This window comes from Salmo trutta, unplaced genomic scaffold (genome assembly GCF_901001165.1).
Source record: "Salmo trutta unplaced genomic scaffold, fSalTru1.1, whole genome shotgun sequence".
NCBI classification, from domain to species: Eukaryota; Metazoa; Chordata; class Actinopteri; order Salmoniformes; family Salmonidae; genus Salmo; species Salmo trutta.
Window position 1 is genome coordinate 20,001 of NW_021823047.1, and position 18,056 is coordinate 38,056.

The 18,056-nt window shown below is 49.1% G+C and overlaps 1 long non-coding RNA gene across 1 annotated transcript in view; it reads left to right on the forward strand.

The window, feature by feature from the left end:
- Positions 1-18,056, forward strand: part of LOC115188469 (uncharacterized) — a 35,923-nt gene that overhangs the window by 139 nt on the left and 17,728 nt on the right. The window contains exon 1 of the long non-coding RNA XR_003876422.1: positions 1-305. This exon is cut by the window's left edge and continues 139 nt beyond it. This is a non-coding gene — a long non-coding RNA (uncharacterized LOC115188469). The remainder of the gene's footprint in view (positions 306-18,056) is intronic.

An 18,056-nucleotide genomic window follows, 5' to 3' on the forward strand; every position in this document is an offset into this window, starting at 1 on the left:
AAAGGTGAAGAGTTTTTTTTGTTGTTGCCGAAAACATCAAACGATGGAGTCGTCGGCGAACTAGTAGCCCACCACGATTGCAAAAAAGCCCAAACACCTGGTAACCCGCCGAACTTGGGAGAGCAAGCGAAGGCTATGCGCCAGCTGCAGAATTCACCATCATCGGGTGCCGCTACCTTCATCTTTTCAGTTGAAGTGAAATGTATTGCCTAGTCTGTATGGGAGACGGATCTTACACTTACTGACCATTATCATGGAGATAGAGAATATAGTCGCCAACACGGTGCTGCTGAAGGCGAGAGAAGGTAAGACATTGTACTGAAACGACGACATTACATGGTTAACGTACTGGAGGGGGGGACATGTCGAGAGAGAGAGAGAGGGGGAGAGGGGGAGAGAGGGGTGATAATCATAACAAAGCAAGGCTCCGTTTTTTGGAGGGGGGCTATCGCTTGGATTGTGTTCTACACAGATCTTTCTCTCGACCCCCCTCTCTCTCTCTTTTCTCTCTCTAGATATATTTCTCTCCCTACGCAGTGGTTTCCCATCGTCTTGACTGGCTGACTATAAGGGAAACATAAAGCCTTGCGTTAAATTGTAGCCTACCTACTTGTTAATCATTGTAACTCTGGTCACATAAAATACAGCAATATCCAGGCCTAATCGATACACAACGATCGGGTTTGAGTTTCGCAGCATCGATAATAACGATGATCGATTAGGCTATATCACTGTTTGATATTGGATACGTGTTTCTAATGACTATCTGAACGGAAAAAGGTTGATATGGCGGGAGGCTACTGTAGTAGTAACAGCAGATCAATGGATAGGTTGATATGACCGTAGGCTAGTAGCAACATATCAATGGATAGGTTGATATGACGGTAGGCTAGTAGCAACATATCAATGGATAGGTTGATATGACCGTAGGCTAGTAGCAACATATCAATGGATAGGTTGATATGACCGTAGGCTAGTAGCAACATATCAATGGATAGGTTGATATGACGGTAGGCTAGTAGCAACATATCAATGGATAGGTTGATATGACCGTAGGCTAGTAGCAACATATCAATGGATAGGTTGATATGACCGTAGGCTAGTAGCAACATATCAATGGATAGGTTGATATGACGGTAGGCTAGTAGCAACATATCAATGGATAGGTTGATATGACGGTAGGCTAGTAGCAACATATCAATGGATAGGTTGATATGACCGTAGGCTAGTAGCAACATATCAATGGATAGGTTGATATGACCGTAGGCTAGTAGCAACATATCAATGGATAGGTTGATATGACCGTAGGCTAGTAGCAACATATCAATGGATAGGTTGATATGACCGTAGGCTAGTAGCAACATATCAATGGATAGGTTGATATGACGGTAGGCTAGTAGCAACATATCAATGGATAGGTTGATATGACCGTAGGCTAGTAGCAACATATCAATGGATAGGTTGATATGACCGTAGGCTAGTAGCAACATATCAATGGATAGGTTGATATGACGGTAGGCTAGTAGCAACATATCAATGGATAGGTTGATATGACCGTAGGCTAGTAGCAACATATCAATGGATAGGTTGATATGACGGTAGGCTAGTAGCAACAGCAGATCGTTTTTGTAGTATAGGCGACACAGTCCTGAAATATCCTGAAGCAACCTGCTTCCAGTTCCATTACCTGATAGAACAGGCTATCGACTTGATACATTAGCGATATTTTGCATACGGCTTTCAATGGATCTTCTGCCTGCTTTGGCGGTTCAAATGTGTGTAGTCTGTGTGTCACGTTATTTGACGCAGATATATTAAAGCCAGTGCATCGCCACCCTGCCAAAGAGAAGGGGACCCGCTCCGTGTGTTTCCCCAGACGGAGACCGGGAGCTCTGGGTCTTTTCTCGGGCCTGGGTAAAGCGGCCAAATCGCACACAGTGTACCCCCAAGTGTGTGCCATCGACATGGGGAAGGGGGCACAACTCAAGACGCAGGCCTGAGGACTACAGCGCAACATATCGGACTAATACCACAAGTAGTCGATTGATGCCGTCCTGTCTGGCTGTCTTTTTGTCATCAGGTTTGATTGAAGAGAGAACGGTAGATGTGTGTTTTTCCTGTTTGGACCCCCTCAAATACAACTCTGGAACTCGAAACCAGTTGCAATGGTTTTTTAAATTATATTTATTATGTCCCCCTCTAATCAGGGACTGGTTTTAGACCTGGGACACCAGGTGGGTGGAATGAATGATCCGGTAGAACAGAACCAGCAGGGTCCGGACCTCGGGTTATCCAAAGTCAGTTCACATTTCGTTTTTGTTGCCCCAGCACTACACAGCGGATTGAAATAGTTAACTAATCATCAAGCTTTGATACTTTGAATCCGCTGTGTTGTGTCACCGGGGAGGAGGAGGGGAACCGTGCACGGACCTTGGGAAACGCTCTCGTAGGGTAAGAGTTGAATATCCCCTGTCGTGGAGGAATGGTTATAAGATAGACAGAGAGGATGTCGGTAGTTTGTTGTCAGTACAGCGGTGAGGAGAGAAGGGACTCAGCTACACTGTATCTGTTGGGTGGGGGAGAAAAGTGTTATATTTAATGAATATGGTTTCTTATCGCTGGTGCGGCATGGCTTGATGATTGTTAACGACAGATCTTCATAGAGATTAGTGCAACAATGTAAAACAACATTAGGACAGCGGACGTCAGAATGAGGTACAAGCCTAATAATCTTTGATTGGACCAACGTACGTGTGTGTAGCTTCCTGGGATATATGTGTATCATCATAATACACAGGATTCTATTAAGTTACGCTCTGCAAGCCGGAATACAGAACATTCATGCTATCTTTAACTAGTCAACGTCAATACACAACCCACATCAACGTCACAATCTGAAGTCAAATAGGTCAAAGATCTTGTTGCGTTCACACAGGGCCCTGCTAAACACATCTATTGTAATGTAGCCTCGTGTTATAAACCTTGGGAATTGGCCTAATATGGACAGAGCTAAATTGATTTTTTTGTATTATTTTTTTTTAACAGAAGAAATATGAAAAGCATAAACATGGTAGCAGTAGAAAGGGAACACTTTGGAGGTTATAGGAACATTATTAGGATAAAGTTTAGGACACAACAGTTCACCTGACACAAGACTGAATCCAAAACATTACACTGTTGATTTGATGTGCATTTTACATTTACTGTACTTTTTCACCGCATATGTTGATAACGAAATCTGAAAAATAATTTTGGATACATTCAGTAACATGAGAATATTCCTGGAAATTATGGGGTAAGTGCAACATAAAACAAAACAATGGGAAAGGGGGGGGATACCTAGTCAGTTGTACAACTGAAATGTGTCTTCCACATTTAACCCAACCCCCTCTGAATCAGAGAGGTGCTGGGGGCCAGTCCCATAGGGCGGCTCACATTTAACCCAACCCCCTCTGAATCAGAGAGGTGCTGGGGGCCAGTCCCATAGGGCGGCTCACATTTAACCCAACCCCCTCTGAATCAGAGAGGTGCTGGGGGCCAGTCCCATAGGGCGGCACACATTTAACCCAACCCCCTCTGAATCAGAGAGGTGCTGGGGGCCAGTCCCATAGGGCAGCTCACATTTAACCCAACCCCCTCTGAATCAGAGAGGTGCTGGGGGCCAGTCCCATAGGGCGGCTCACATTTAACCCAACCCCCTCTGAATCAGAGAGGTGCTGGGGGCCAGTCCCATAGGGCGGCTCACATTTAACCCAACCCCCTCTGAATCAGAGAGGTGCTGGGGGCCAGTCCCATAGGGCGGCTCACATTTAACCCAACCCCTCTGAATCAGAGAGGTGCGGAGGGCTGCCTTAATCAATGTCCACGTGAGTGAGAGGACTAACTACTGTTTCCAAGTGGACACACATCTCTCCAGACTGTGGGTTTGAGTGGACACACACCTCTCCAGACTGTGGGTTTGAGTGGACACACACCTCTCCAGACTGTGGGTTTGAGTGGACACACACCTCTCCAGACTGTGGGTTTGAGTGGACACACATCTCTCCAGACTGTGGGTTTGAGTGGACACACACCTCTCCAGACTGTGGGTTTGAGTGGACACACACCTCTCCAGACTGTGGGTTTGAGTGGACACACACCTCTCCAGACTGTGGGTTTGAGTGGACACACACCTCTCCAGACTGTGGGTTTGAGTGGACACACACCTCTCCAGACTGTGGGTTTGAGTGGACACACACCTCTCCAGACTGTGGGTTTGAGTGGACACACACCTCTCCAGACTGTGGGTTTGAGTGGACACACATCTCTCCAGACTGTGGGTTTGAGTGTTTCCAAGTGGACACACATCTCTCCAGACTGTGGGTTTGAGTGTTTCCAAGTGGACACACACCTCTCCAGACTGTGGGTTTAAGTGGACACATACCTCTCCAGACTGTGGGTTTGAGTGGACACACACCTCTCCAGACTGTGGGTTTGAGTGGACACACACCTCTCCAGACTGTGGGTTTGAGTGGACACACATCTCTCCAGACTGTGGGTTTGAGTGTTTCCAAGTGGACACACATCTCTCCAGACTGTGGGTTTGAGTGTTTCCAAGTGGACACACATCTCTCCAGACTGTGGGTTTGAGTGTTTCCAAGTGGACACACATCTCTCCAGACTGTGGGTTTGAGTGTTTCCAAGTGGACACACACCTCTCCAGACTGTGGGTTTGAGTGTTTCTAAGTGGACACACATCTCTCCAGACTGTGGGTTTGAGTGTTTCTAAGTGGACACACATCTCTCCAGACTGTGGGTTTGAGTGTTTCCAAGTGGACACACATCTCTCCAGACTGTGGGTTTGAGTGTTTCCAAGTGGACACACATCTCTCCAGACTGTGGGTTTGAGTGTTTCTAAGTGGACACACACCTCTCCAGACTGTGGGTTTGAGTGTCTCTAAGTGGACACACATCTCTCCAGACTGTGGGTTTGAGTGTCTCTAAGTGGACACACACCTCTCCAGACTGTGGGTTTGAGTGAGAGGACTAACTGGTGTCGCCAAGTGGCCACACACCCTCCCCAAAGTGTGCACGGTCACTAAGCAATTTCAATGCACTTTTATGACTGGAAGAAGAGTGTTGAACTATAAGGTAAACATTTGGAGCTCTCCTAGCTGTGCGGTTCAGAAGCTAGAGTTGGCACCCTGGTAGTCGTTTCATTAGGAACACAACCCTGCATCTCCGCCATCACACAATTACTGTTGTTGTTTACTCAATACAAAAACGACCCCATTTCTAAATCCCAGTCTGGGTCAGGTGGGCCTGATTTTGAACGCATGTTCTCCTGCCAACATGACTCGCTAAGTTAGTTTTGTGCGTATAGAAAGCAGTCAGGAGTGCATTCAGGTGCACTCAATAGACAAACAGGCCCGTTCTGTTCAGAACAACCCAGGATGTGATGTCGTGGACGTTTGGACTCACGGGTGTTTGGCTTGTATGACATCAAAGCAGTATTTAATATAATCCTCAGTATCTCATCTCTCTCTCTGTGTGTGTGTATGTATGTATATGTGGACACCCCTTCAAATTAGTAGATTCAGCTATTTCAGCCACACCCATTGCTGACAGATGTATAAAATCGAGCGCACAGCCATGCAATCTCCATAGACAAACATAAGTAGAATGGCCTTACTTGAAGAGCTCAGTGACTTTCAACATGGCACCGTTATAGGATGCCACCTTTCCAACAAGTCAGTTTGTATAATTTCTGCCGTGCTAGAGCTTCCCCCAGTCAACTGTAAGTGCTGTTATTGTGAAGTGGAAACATCTAGGAGCAACAACGGCTCAGCCGCCAAGTGGTAGGCCACACAAGCTCACAGAACAGGACCACCGAGTGTTGAAGCGCGTAAAAATGGTCTGTCCTCGGTTGCAACACTCACTACCAAGATCCAAACTGCCTCTGGAAGCAACGTCAGCACAAGAACTGTTCGTCAGGAGCTTCATGAAATGGGTTTCCATGGCCGAGCAGCCGCACACAAGCCTAAGATCACCATGTGCAATGCCAAGCATTGGCTGGAGGGGTGTAAAGATATTGAACTGTGGAGCAGTGGAAACGTGTTCTCTGGAGTGATGAATCACGCTTCATCGTCTGGCAGTCCGACGGCTGAATCTGGGATTGGCGGATACCAGGAGAATGCTACCTGCCACAATGCAGAGTGCCAACTGTAAAGTTTGGTGGAGGAGAAATAATGGTCTTGGGATGTTTTTCATGGTTCAAGCGCCATAGTTCCAGTGAAGGGAAATCTTAACGCTACAGCATAGAATGACATTCTAGATGATTCTGTGCTTCCAACTTTGTGGCAACAGTTTGGGGAAGGCCCTTTCCTGTTTCAGCATGACAATGCCCCCGTGCACAAAGCGAGGTCCATGCAGAAATGGTTTGTCGAGATCGGTGTGGAAGAACTTGACTGGCATGCACATAGCCCTGACCTCAACCCCATCAAACAACTTTGGGATGAATTGTAATGCCGACTTCGAGCCAGGCCTAATCACCCAACATCAGTGGCAGACCTCACTAATGCTCTTGTGGCTGAATGGCAGCATGTCCCCGCAGCAATGTTCCAACATCTAGTGGAAAGCCTTCCCAGAAGAGTGGAGGCTGTTATAGCACCAACTCCATATTAATGATCATGATTTTGGAATGAGATGTTCAAAGAGCAGGTGTCCACATACATTTGGTCATGTAGTGTATCTGGTTAGATGTTTTCTCCTTCTGTGAAACAGTCTCAGTAATGACCAAGGTTGCGGTCCAAACACTTAAAAGACACACCCTTGTCCACCTACCCTCACCTTATGCCCTTGGGGGAATCCCCGTCGCCATCTTGGAAGGTGGTCCAAATGATTAGCCAAGCAAGGGAAGTTTACAACGTAAACCCCTCAATCCTCGTTGTTAGTCGAGTTTGCGAGTGTACATTTATGTTCACTCCGGGGCCTGAAACTCCCCATAATTCAATTTGCGACGATTGTACATCCGCTAAGAAAAGTCTGCGAAAACTTAAAAACAACATCAATAGAGAAGTCAACATACACTTGGTAAAAACAAATGCAAATAAGTTAGAAATTGTGCTACTAATGCACATGACAGCTCAAACACGTCTCGTTAAAAAGTAAATATGTTTTTGTTTATCTTTTGGAAATTGTAGAAATAAAACATGTTCGTTCTTCAGAAGTTCCAGCTAGGCAGGCTAACGTCAGTTAGCTAATTAATTTGCTATCTATCCTACAGTAGGCGTAATGTTAATATAAGTAGATATGAAATCATAATTGACTGTAGTGCATATAAAGCACCCACAAGCTACTGGTGGCTGAAAACACAATCATCGCTGGATGAACCAGTGATGAATTTCCGGTCAAGAGCGGTCCATTTAAAAAAAATCATTCCCTCGCCCCTCGCCCTGCAAGTGTATACTCATCAGACGTCATCAGAAGTGTCCACTTAGTTTGAGGGTTGAGGGGATAGGGTGTGTCTTTTTGTTAAGTGTTTGGACCACAGCCCAAGTCTATGAGCGTCATCTAGTTAGATGTTTTCTCCTTCTGTGAAACAGTCTCAGTAAAGACCAAGTCTATGAGCGTCATATCTAGTTAGATCTCCTCTCCTTCTGTGAAACAGGAAGATTCTTGACTGACTCACAATCAACCGCATGGTAGGTTCCCATCACAAGGGCATGTCTCTGAAATCGCACCCTATTCTCTATATAGTGCGGTACTTTTGACCAGAGTTGGCACCCTATTCCCTATGTAGTGCACTACTTTTGACCAGGGACCCTGCTCTATAAAGGACATAGGGTGCCATTTTAGGACGCTGGCGAGTCAGTCGACCACATTGGTTCTCTCACAAGGTGCTAAGGGTGTGCCCGGTCCGTTGGGTGGGTAGACAGTTTCAACAATAACAACCCACACCGTCAAGGGGAAGTGGTTTCAGGGCTGTACAGATGTTCTCAGCTTTGAGATAATGGGTTATTTCCCATATGGTACTAGGGCTTGGGGCCGCTATCCAGATTGTCATACTGACCTTTTGCCATACCGGGGATGTTGGGTAGTATTGCCACTGTTTGTAATTAAAGCGCTGCTCTGCCTTTAACAACACTATCAACAAGGCAGGTCCTACAGGGCCTAGATTTGTCACATCTGGACTACTGTTCAGTCGTGTGGTCAGGTGCCATAAAGAGGGACTGGCTCAGAACAGGGCGGCGCGGCTGGCTCAGAACAGGGCAGCACGGCTGGCTCAGAACAGGGCGGCGCGGCTGGCTCAGAACAGGACTCAGAACAGGGCAGCGCGGCTGACTCAGAACAGGGCTCAGAACAAGGCAGCGCAGCTGACTCAGAACAGGGCGGCGCGGCTGGCTCAGAACAGGGCTCAGAACAGGGCAGTGCGGCTGGCTCAGAACAGGGCTCAGAACAGGGCAGCGCGGCTGGCTCAGAACAGGGCGGCGCGGCTGGCTCAGAACAGGGCGGCGTGGCTGGCTCAGAACAGGGCTCAGAACAGGGCGGTGCGGCTGGCTCAGAACAGGGCTCAGAACAGGGCTCAGAACAGGGCGGCGCGGCTGGCTCAGAACAGGGCTCAGAACAGGGCTCAGAACAGGGCGGTGCGGCTGGCTCAGAACAGGGCTCAGAACAGGGCTCAGAACAGGGCGGTGCGGCTGGCTCAGAACAGGGCTCAGAACAGGGCTCAGAACAGGGCGGCGCGGCTGGCTCAGAACAGGGCTCAGAACAGGGCTCAGAACAGGGCGGTGCGGCTGGCTCAGAACAGGGCTCAGAACAGGGCTCAGAACAGGGCGGTGCGGCTGGCTCAGAACAGGGCTCAGAACAGGGCGGTGAACAGGGCTCAGAACAGGGCGGTGAACAGGGCTCAGAACAGGGCTCAGAACAGGGCTCAGAACAGGGCTCAGAACAGGGCGGTGAACAGGGCGGTGCGGCTGGCTCAGAACAGGGCTCAGAACAGGGCGGTGAACAGGGCGGTGAACAGGGCTCAGAACAGGGCTCAGAACAGGGCGGTGCGGCTGGCTCAGAACAGGGCTCAGAACAGGGCTCAGAACAGGGCTCAGAACAGGGCTCAGAACAGGGCGGTGCGGCTGGCTCTTTATAAGTACATGGAGAGCAACATTAATGACATGCGTGTCAATCTCTCCTGGCTCACAGTGTAGGAGAGACTGACTTCATCACTACTTGTTTTTGTAAGTGTTGACATGTTGAAAGCACCAAGCTGTCTGTTTAAACTACTGGCACACAGCTCAGACACCCATGACTACCCCACCAGACATGGCACCAGAGGTCTCTTCACAATCCACGAGTCCAGAACAGACTCTGGGAAACGCACAGTACTACATAGAGACATGACTACATGGAACTCTATCCAACATCAGGTAACTGATGCAAGTAGTAAAATCAGATTTAAAAATACACCTTATGGTAGAGTAGGGACTGTGAAGAGACACACAGGAACAGACACCTGCTCAAACGCGCTAACACCCCCGGCCTACACACCCCCGGCCTACACACCCCCGGTCTACACCCCCCCATCCTACACACCCCCGGCCTACACACCCCCGGTCTACACCCCCCCATCCTACACACCCCCGGCCTACACACCCCCGGTCTACACACCCAGCCGTATGGTGGTGTTATACATTTAGTATTTTGTAGTAATGTTACATGATGCACTGGTTTATCTTTGGTTTAATATGTAACGTAAGTTCTTTTAATGTGTTTGGACCCCAGGAAAAGGGAAAGGGGGATACCTAGTCAGTTGTCCAAATGAAATGTGTCTTCCGTATTTAACTAATGGGGATCCATAATAAACCCCCGGAAGAGTAGCTGCTGCCTTGGCAGGAACTAATGGGGATCCATAATAAACCCCAGGAAGAGTAGCTGCTGCCTTGGCAGGAACTAAAGGGGATCCATAATAAACCCCAGGAAGAGTAGCTGCTGCCTTGGCAGGAACTAATGGGGATCCCTAATAAACCCTAGGAAGAGTAGCTGCTGCCTTGGCAGGAACTAATGGGGATCCATAATAAACCCCAGGAAGAGTAGCTGCTGCCTTGGCAGGAACTAATGGGGATCCATAATAAACCCCAGGAAGAGTAGCTGCTGCCTTGGCAGGAACTAATGGGGATCTATAATAAACCCCAGGAAGAGTAGCTGCTGTCTTGGCAGGAACTAATGGGGATCCATAATAAACCCCAGGAAGAGTAGCTGCTGCCTTGACAGGAACTAATGGGGATCCATAATAAACCCCAGGAAGAGTAGCTGCTGCCTTGGCAACAGTAACTAATGGGGATCCATAATAAACCCCAGGAAGAGTAGCTGCTGCCTTGGCAGGAACTAATGGGGATCCATAATAAACCCCAGGAAGAGTAGCTGCTGCCTTGGCAACAGTAACTAATGGGGATTCATAATAAATACCAATACAAAACACAAGGGGTGCTGTTTTTGATTCCCCACTGAGGCTCTTTAATACAAAGGTTAGTAATACTAAATACATGGAAAATCCCATAGAGAATGCTAACCAAATGCTAACGAGCACATTACGAACATTCTATAGTCTCTGACCTAAACTATACAAGTAACTCAAATGCTACTGGCAGTTTGCTGCACACAACACAATGCTCCTGGCAGTTTGCTGCAAACAACACAATTCTACTGGCAGTTTGCTGCAAACAACACAATGTTACTGGCAGTTTGCTGCAAACAACACAATGCTACTGGCTGTTTGCTGCACACAACACAACGCTACTGGCAGTTTGCTGCAAACAACACAATGCCACTGGCAGTTTGCTGCAAACAACACAATGCCACTGGCAGTTTGCTGCAAACAACACAATGCCACTGGCAGTTTGCTGCAAACAACACAATGCCACTGGCAGTTTGCTGCAAACAACACAATGCCACTGGCAGTTTGCTGCAAACAACACAATGCCACTGGCAGTTTGCTGCAAACAACACAATGCCACTGGCAGTTTGCTGCAAACAACACAATGCCACTGGCAGTTTGCTGCAAACAACACAATGCCACTGGCAGTTTGCTGCAAACAACACAATGCCACTGGCTGTTTGCTGCACACAACACAATGCCACTGGCTGTTTGCTGCACACAACACAATGCCACTGGCTGTTTGCTGTACACAACACAATGCCACTGGCTGTTTGCTGCACACAACACAATGCCACTGGCTGTTTGCTGCACACAACACAATGCCACTGGCTGTTTGCTGCACACAACACAATGCCACTGGCTGTTTGCTGCACACAACACAATGCCACTGGCTGTTTGCTGCACACAACACAATGTTCCTGGCAGTTTGCTGCAAACAACACAATTCTACTGGCAGTTTGCTGCACACAACACAATGCTACTGGCAGTTTGCTGCAAACAACACAATGCTACTGGCAGTTTGCTGCAAACAACACAATGCCACTGGCAGTTTGCTGCAAACAACACAATGCCACTGGCAGTTTGCTGCAAACAACACAATGCCACTGGCAGTTTGCTGCAAACAACACAATGCCACTGGCTGTTTGCTGCACACAACACAATGCCACTGGCTGTTTGCTGCACACAACACAATGCCACTGGCTGTTTGCTGCACACAACACAATGCCACTGGCTGTTTGCTGCACACAACACAATGCCACTGGCTGTTTGCTGCACACAACACAATGCCACTGGCTGTTTGCTGCACACAACACAATGCCACTGGCTGTTTGCTGCACACAACACAATGCCACTGGCAGTTTGCTGCACACAACACAATGCCACTGGCAGTTTGCTGCACACAACACAATGCCACTGGCTGTTTGCTGCACACAACACAATGCCACTGGCTGTTTGCTGCACACAACACAATGCCACTGGCTGTTTGCTGCACACAACACAATGCCACTGGCTGTTTGCTGCACACAACACAATGCCACTGGCTGTTTGCTGCACACAACACAATGCCACTGGCTGTTTGCTGCACACAACACAATGCCACTGGCTGTTTGCTGCACACAACACAATGCCACTGGCAGTTTGCTGCACACAACACAATGCCACTGGCAGTTTGCTGCACACAACACAATGCCACTGGCAGTTTGCTGCACACAACACAATGCCACTGGCAGTTTGCTGCACACAACACAATGCTACTATTCCATAAGGAAACTAGCTCACCAGGAGCGTGCTGTGACTGACAAGGCTACTGGTGAGCTAGTTACCTTATGGAATTCACAACAAAAAAATTGCAAGCTCGATAACTTAATAGTTAGCAGTTAACTGTCTAGAATGTGCTAAATGCTCTGCAGTTGTGCATTCGCTTTGCTAATTTAGTAACTAGTTAGCTTCTTCCAGTGGTTAGCCTCTTCCAGTGGTTAGCCTCTTCCAGTGGTTAGCCTCTTCCAGTGGTTAGCCTCTTCCAGTGGTTAGCCTCTTCCAGTGGTTAGCCTCTTCCAGTGGTTAGCCTCTTCCAGTGGTTAGCTTCTTCCAGTGGTTAGCCTCTTCCAAAATCAAGCTTGGCTTGGTAACAGCAGGGAGTCCCCTCCTGGATCAAGAGTATTACTGTCTCTTGTCGTCACTGTGTGCTTGTAAACAAAACATCACGTGACTGGGGACCACCGGGAAGCTTCACGATGAAACATGTGACAGGTGAAATGAAGAACACAATCTGCTTTATCTTCTAAGGTTTTGCACAAGTTGACTGCAGATATTTCATTAAATAGTAGCTAGACATATTCAAATAAATAAAACATGTCCTGTGGCTTTTTCCAAATACCCCGGTATACGGTATACTGCCCAAGCCTATATGGCACCCTATTCCCTATATAGTGCATTACTTTTGACCAAAGTCCTATGGGCCCTGGTCAAAAGCAGTGCCCTATATAGGGTGCCATTTGGGACTCAACCATTGTCATGTATTGCCGCTTGTTTGACCTCAACTTGTAGTTCCTATGGTTCATTCTGGTTTCAATGGCCCGTATCAGCCTGCCTCACTGCCTAAAAATAGTTCAAACGGCTTTCTATTGGTTTCTATTGTCTGAGGACCAGGATGTTGCTTTAGGGGACCGATCTGCCCCACCTGTAGAATAATGTAGGGGAAACACTGATAGGCCTGTTCAGTATACCTCATCATCCATATATTGAATAAAGTACTATAGTATACATCCACTTATATCACGTGTGTGTGTGTGTGTGTGTGTGTGTGTGTGTATGTGTGTGTGTGTGTGTGTGTGTGTGTGTATTGAAGCGGTACTAGTTATGTGACATGACAACTGTTACTCAGAAAGGTAACGACACACTTTCATCTCGTCCTGTTAGACCTGGAGGCCTTTACCTCGTCCTGTTAGACCTGGAGGCCTTTACCTCGCCCCGTTAGACCTGGAGGCCTTTACCTCGTCCCGTTAGACCTGGAGGCCTTTACCTCGTCCCGTTAGACCTGGAGGCCTTTACCTCGTCCCGTTAGACCTGGAGGCCTTTACCTCGTCCCGTTAGACCTGGAGGCCTTTACCTCGTCCCGTTAGACCTGGAGGCCTTTACCTCGTCCCGTTAGACCTGGGGGGCCTTTACCTCGTCCCGTTAGACCTGGGGGGCCTTTACCTCGTCCCGTTAGACCTGGGGGGCCTTTACCTCGTCCCGTTAGACCTGGGGGGCCTTTACCTCGTCCCGTTAGACCTGGGGGGCCTTTACCTCGTCCCGTTAGACCTGGGGGGCCTTTACCTCGTCCCGTTAGACCGGGGGGCCTTTACCTCGTCCCGTTAGACCTGGAGGCCTTTACCTCGTCCCGTTAGACCTGGAGGCCTTTACCTCGTCCCGTTAGACCTGGAGGCCTTTACCTCGTCCCGTTAGACCTGGAGGCCTTTACCTCGTCCCGTTAGACCTGGAGGCCTTTACCTCGCCCCGTTAGACCTGGAGGCCTTTACCTCGCCCCGTTAGACCTGGAGGCCTTTACCTCGTCCCGTTAGACCTGGAGGCCTTTACCTCGCCCCGTTAGACCTGGAGGCCTTTACCTCGCCCCGTTAGACCTGGAGGCCTTTACCTCGCCCCGTTAGACCTGGAGGCCTTTACCTCGTCCCGTTAGACCTGGAGGCCTTTACCTCGTCCCGTTAGACCTGGAGGCCTTTACCTCGTCCCGTTAGACCTGGAGGCCTTTACCTCGTCCCGTTAGACCTGGAGGCCTTTACCTCGCCCCGTTAGACCTGGAGGCCTTTACCCTCGCCCCGTTAGACCTGGAGGCCTTTACCTCGTCCCGTTAGACCTGGAGGCCTTTACCTCGTCCCGTTAGACCTGGAGGCCTTTACCTCGCCCCGTTAGACCTGGAGGCCTTTACCTCGCCCCGTTAGACCTGGAGGCCTTTACCTCGCCCCGTTAGACCTGGAGGCCTTTACCTCGCCCCGTTAGACCTGGAGGCCTTTACCTCGCCCCGTTAGACCTGGAGGCCTTTACCTCGCCCCGTTAGACCTGGAGGCCTTTACCTCGCCCCGTTAGACCTGGAGGCCTTTACCTCGCCCCGTTAGACCTGGAGGCCTTTACCTCGCCCCGTTAGACCTGGAGGCCTTTACCTCGCCCCGTTAGACCTGGAGGCCTTTACCTCGTCCCGTTAGACCTGGAGGCCTTTACCTCTGGGCCTCAGTAGTTTACTTCTTAGTATGTAGCCCAAATGGCACCCCATTCCCTGATCTGTGTACTATTGTCCAGAGCCCTATGTGCACTGTATAGGGAGTAAGATGGCATTTGGGAAACACACTTATATTCTGTGATTCATAACTGACACATGCACATTCATTCATTCATCTTTGAAAGACTTGCCTCTGGTGGTAAGGGTAAACTGGCTCCAGATCTGTGGTTATAACAACAGTAATTAACATAGTGATAACCATGACGACTCTGGATCAGAGGTGACCAGGGCTGACCCAACTTCCTCAACCCAAGGCTAGACGATTAGAGAGAGAACACAGACAGACAGACAGACAGACAGACAGACAGACAGACAGACAGACAGACAGACAGACAGACAGACAGACAGACAGACAGACAGACAGACAGACAGACAGACAGACTGTCTGTCTGTCTGTCTGTCTGTCTGACAGACAGATCCTTGTAGGATCGCTAGCTATCTTGGGGGAGGGGTCTGTGTGTCTGCACATCTGGGTAGTACTTGGCAGTGGTGGAAAGTACTTTCAAGTACTTTTTTCTTGGTATCTGTACTTTACAATTTATATTTTTGACAACTTTTACTTCACTACATTCCTAAAGAAGATAATGTACTTTCTACGCCGTACATTTTCCCCTGACATCCAAAAGTACTAGTTATATTTTGAATGTTTAGCAGGGCAGGAAAATGGTCCAATTTACTCACTAAACAGAGAACATCCCTACTGCCTCTGATCTGGAGGACTCACTAAACAGAGAACATCCCTGGTCATCTCTACTGCCTCTGATCTGGAGGACTCACTAAACAGAGAACATCCCTGGTCATCCCTCCTGCCTCTGATCTGGAGGACTCACTAAACAGAGAACATCCCTGGTCATCCCTACTGCCTCTGATCTGGAGGACTCACTAAACAGAGAACATCCCTGGTCCTCCCTACTGCCCCTGATCTGGAGGACTCACTAAACAGAGAACATCCCTGGTCATCCCTACTGCCTCTGATCTGGTGGACTCACTAAACAGAGAACATCCCTGGTCATCTCTACTGCCTCTGATCTGGGGAACTCACTAAACACACATGCTTGGTTTGTAAATTATGACTGAGTGCAACTGTGCCCCTGGATATCTGTAAATGTAAAAACTTGTTTCTGGTTTGCTTATTATAAGGAATAAAACATTATTTATACTTTTGATACTCAAGTATATTTAAAACCAAATACTTTTAGACTTTTACTCAAGTAGTATTTTCCTGGTGACTTTTACTTTTGTCATTTTCTTTTAAGGTATCTTTACTTTTACTCAAGTATGACATTTAGGTACTTTTTCACCACTGGTCATCAGACAGACTGGTGGTTCTCCTGTGACCCCCTCAGGGAGACTAGCTTGGAGGAGGAGGGGTCTGTGTAGTGCACTGAGGGGGAGGGGTCTGTGTAGTGCACTGAGGGGGAGGGGTCTGTGTAGTGCACTGAGGGGGAGGGGTCTGTGTAGTGCACTGAGGGGGAGGGGTCTGTGTAGTGCACTGAGGGGGAGGGGTCTGTGTAGTGCACTGAGGGGGAGGGGTCTGTGTAGTGCACTGAGGGGTCTGTGTAGTGCACGGAGGGGTCTGTGTAGTGCACGGAGGGGGAGAGGGTGTAGTGCTTGGAGAGGGTGTAGTGCTTGGAGAGGGAGAGGGTGTAGTGCTTGGAGGGGGGAGAGGGTGTAGTGCTTGGAGGGGGAGAGGGTGTAGTGTTTGGAGGGGGGAGAGGGTATAGTGTTTGGAGGGGGGAGAGGGTGTAGTGCTTGGAGGGGGAGAGGGTGTAGTGCTTGGAGGGGGGAGAGGGTATAGTGCTTGGAGGGGGGAGAGGGTGTAGTGCTTGGAGGGGGGAGAGGGTATAGTGCTTGGAGGGGGAGAGAGGTCTGGGTAGTACTTGGAGATGTCTGTGTGTCTGCAAAGCTGAGTGAAGTTGTAAAACACTACATTATTTGGCCTGGATCTGGATCTGAAAAAATAAGACTGCATCCCCCTATTCCCTTCCTATAGGACCTGGTCAAAAGTAGTGCACTACATAGGGACTAGAGTAATTTGGGACACACTCAAGCCATTTAAACACAGTACAGTATAATAACAGCATGCCAGATGGTTAATTTTACAAATAGACTCTAAAACATTTAATAAGCCAGCTGGCAGAGCCAACCTTGTGATGTTCACACAATGTTAAAATATGCCCATTTAGGCCGAGTCAGTCAAGATGCCAACCTAGCTGCATAGCCTAGCTGCTAATGCTACATACGCATCGCGTGTGGTTGGAGCTAGCGGTAGCCGCTAATGCTACATACGCATCGCATGTGGTTGGAGCTAGCGGTAGCCGCTAATGCTACATACGCAACAGATGTGGTTGGAGTTAGTGGTAGCCGCTAATGCTAAATACACAACAGATGTGGTTGGAGCTAGCGGTAGCTGCTAACGCTACATACGCAACACATGCGTCACAGTTTCCCAGTCACAGCCCATTTTGTGGGTCTAATAACTGTAGGAAGGGAACCACATGAAGGGAGCCGTCACAAAGCAGTGTGTTTTACAGACGTCAGTCACAGGAAACACCCTACTGGACACACACACACACACACACACACACACACGTTGACAACAAGTGTTAGCTAGCCTAAGACCGCAAGGCTAATAAATGCAGGCTAACACCACAGCCTGGGTCCTGTTCATTAGGTCATGCAAAGGAAATGTTTTAAATAGTGTTTCTTATTGGACAGGTCCAGGAAGTTCCCACCCTGTTTTTAGATGGTTTTTGTTCCTTTTGGTGCTTCTGGAACACAACCCAGTCACACAGTGGTATCTGAGGGAAGACTTCTGAGAAGGTGTCTAACCCGGGTCTCTCGCGGGAGAAACCAACGTCTTGACCGTAAGACCACACAGATTTTTGAAGTCGCAGGCAGAGCTATCGCATCACGAGACCATGAGACTGCCTCAGGGCCACCACAGAGGCATATAGGAGCCTGCCTCGGGGCCACCACAGAGGCATATAGGAGCCTGCCTCGGGACCACCACAGAGGCATGTAGGAGCCTGCCTCGGGGCCACCACAGAGGCATGTAGGAGCCTGCCTCGGGACCACCGCAGAGGCATGTAGGAGCCTGCCTCGGGGCCACCGCAGAGGCATGTAGGAGCCTGCCTCGGGGCCACCGCAGAGGCATGTAGGAGCCTGCCTCGGGGCCACCGCAGAGGCATGTAGGAGCCTGCCTCGGGGCCACCGCAGAGGCATGTAGGAGCCTGCCTCGGGGCCACCGCAGAGGCATGTAGGAGCCTGCCTCGGGGCCACCGCAGAGGCATGTAGGAGCCTGCCTCGGGGCCACCGCAGAGGCATGTAGGAGCCTGCCTCGGGGCCACCGCAAAGGCATGTAGGAGC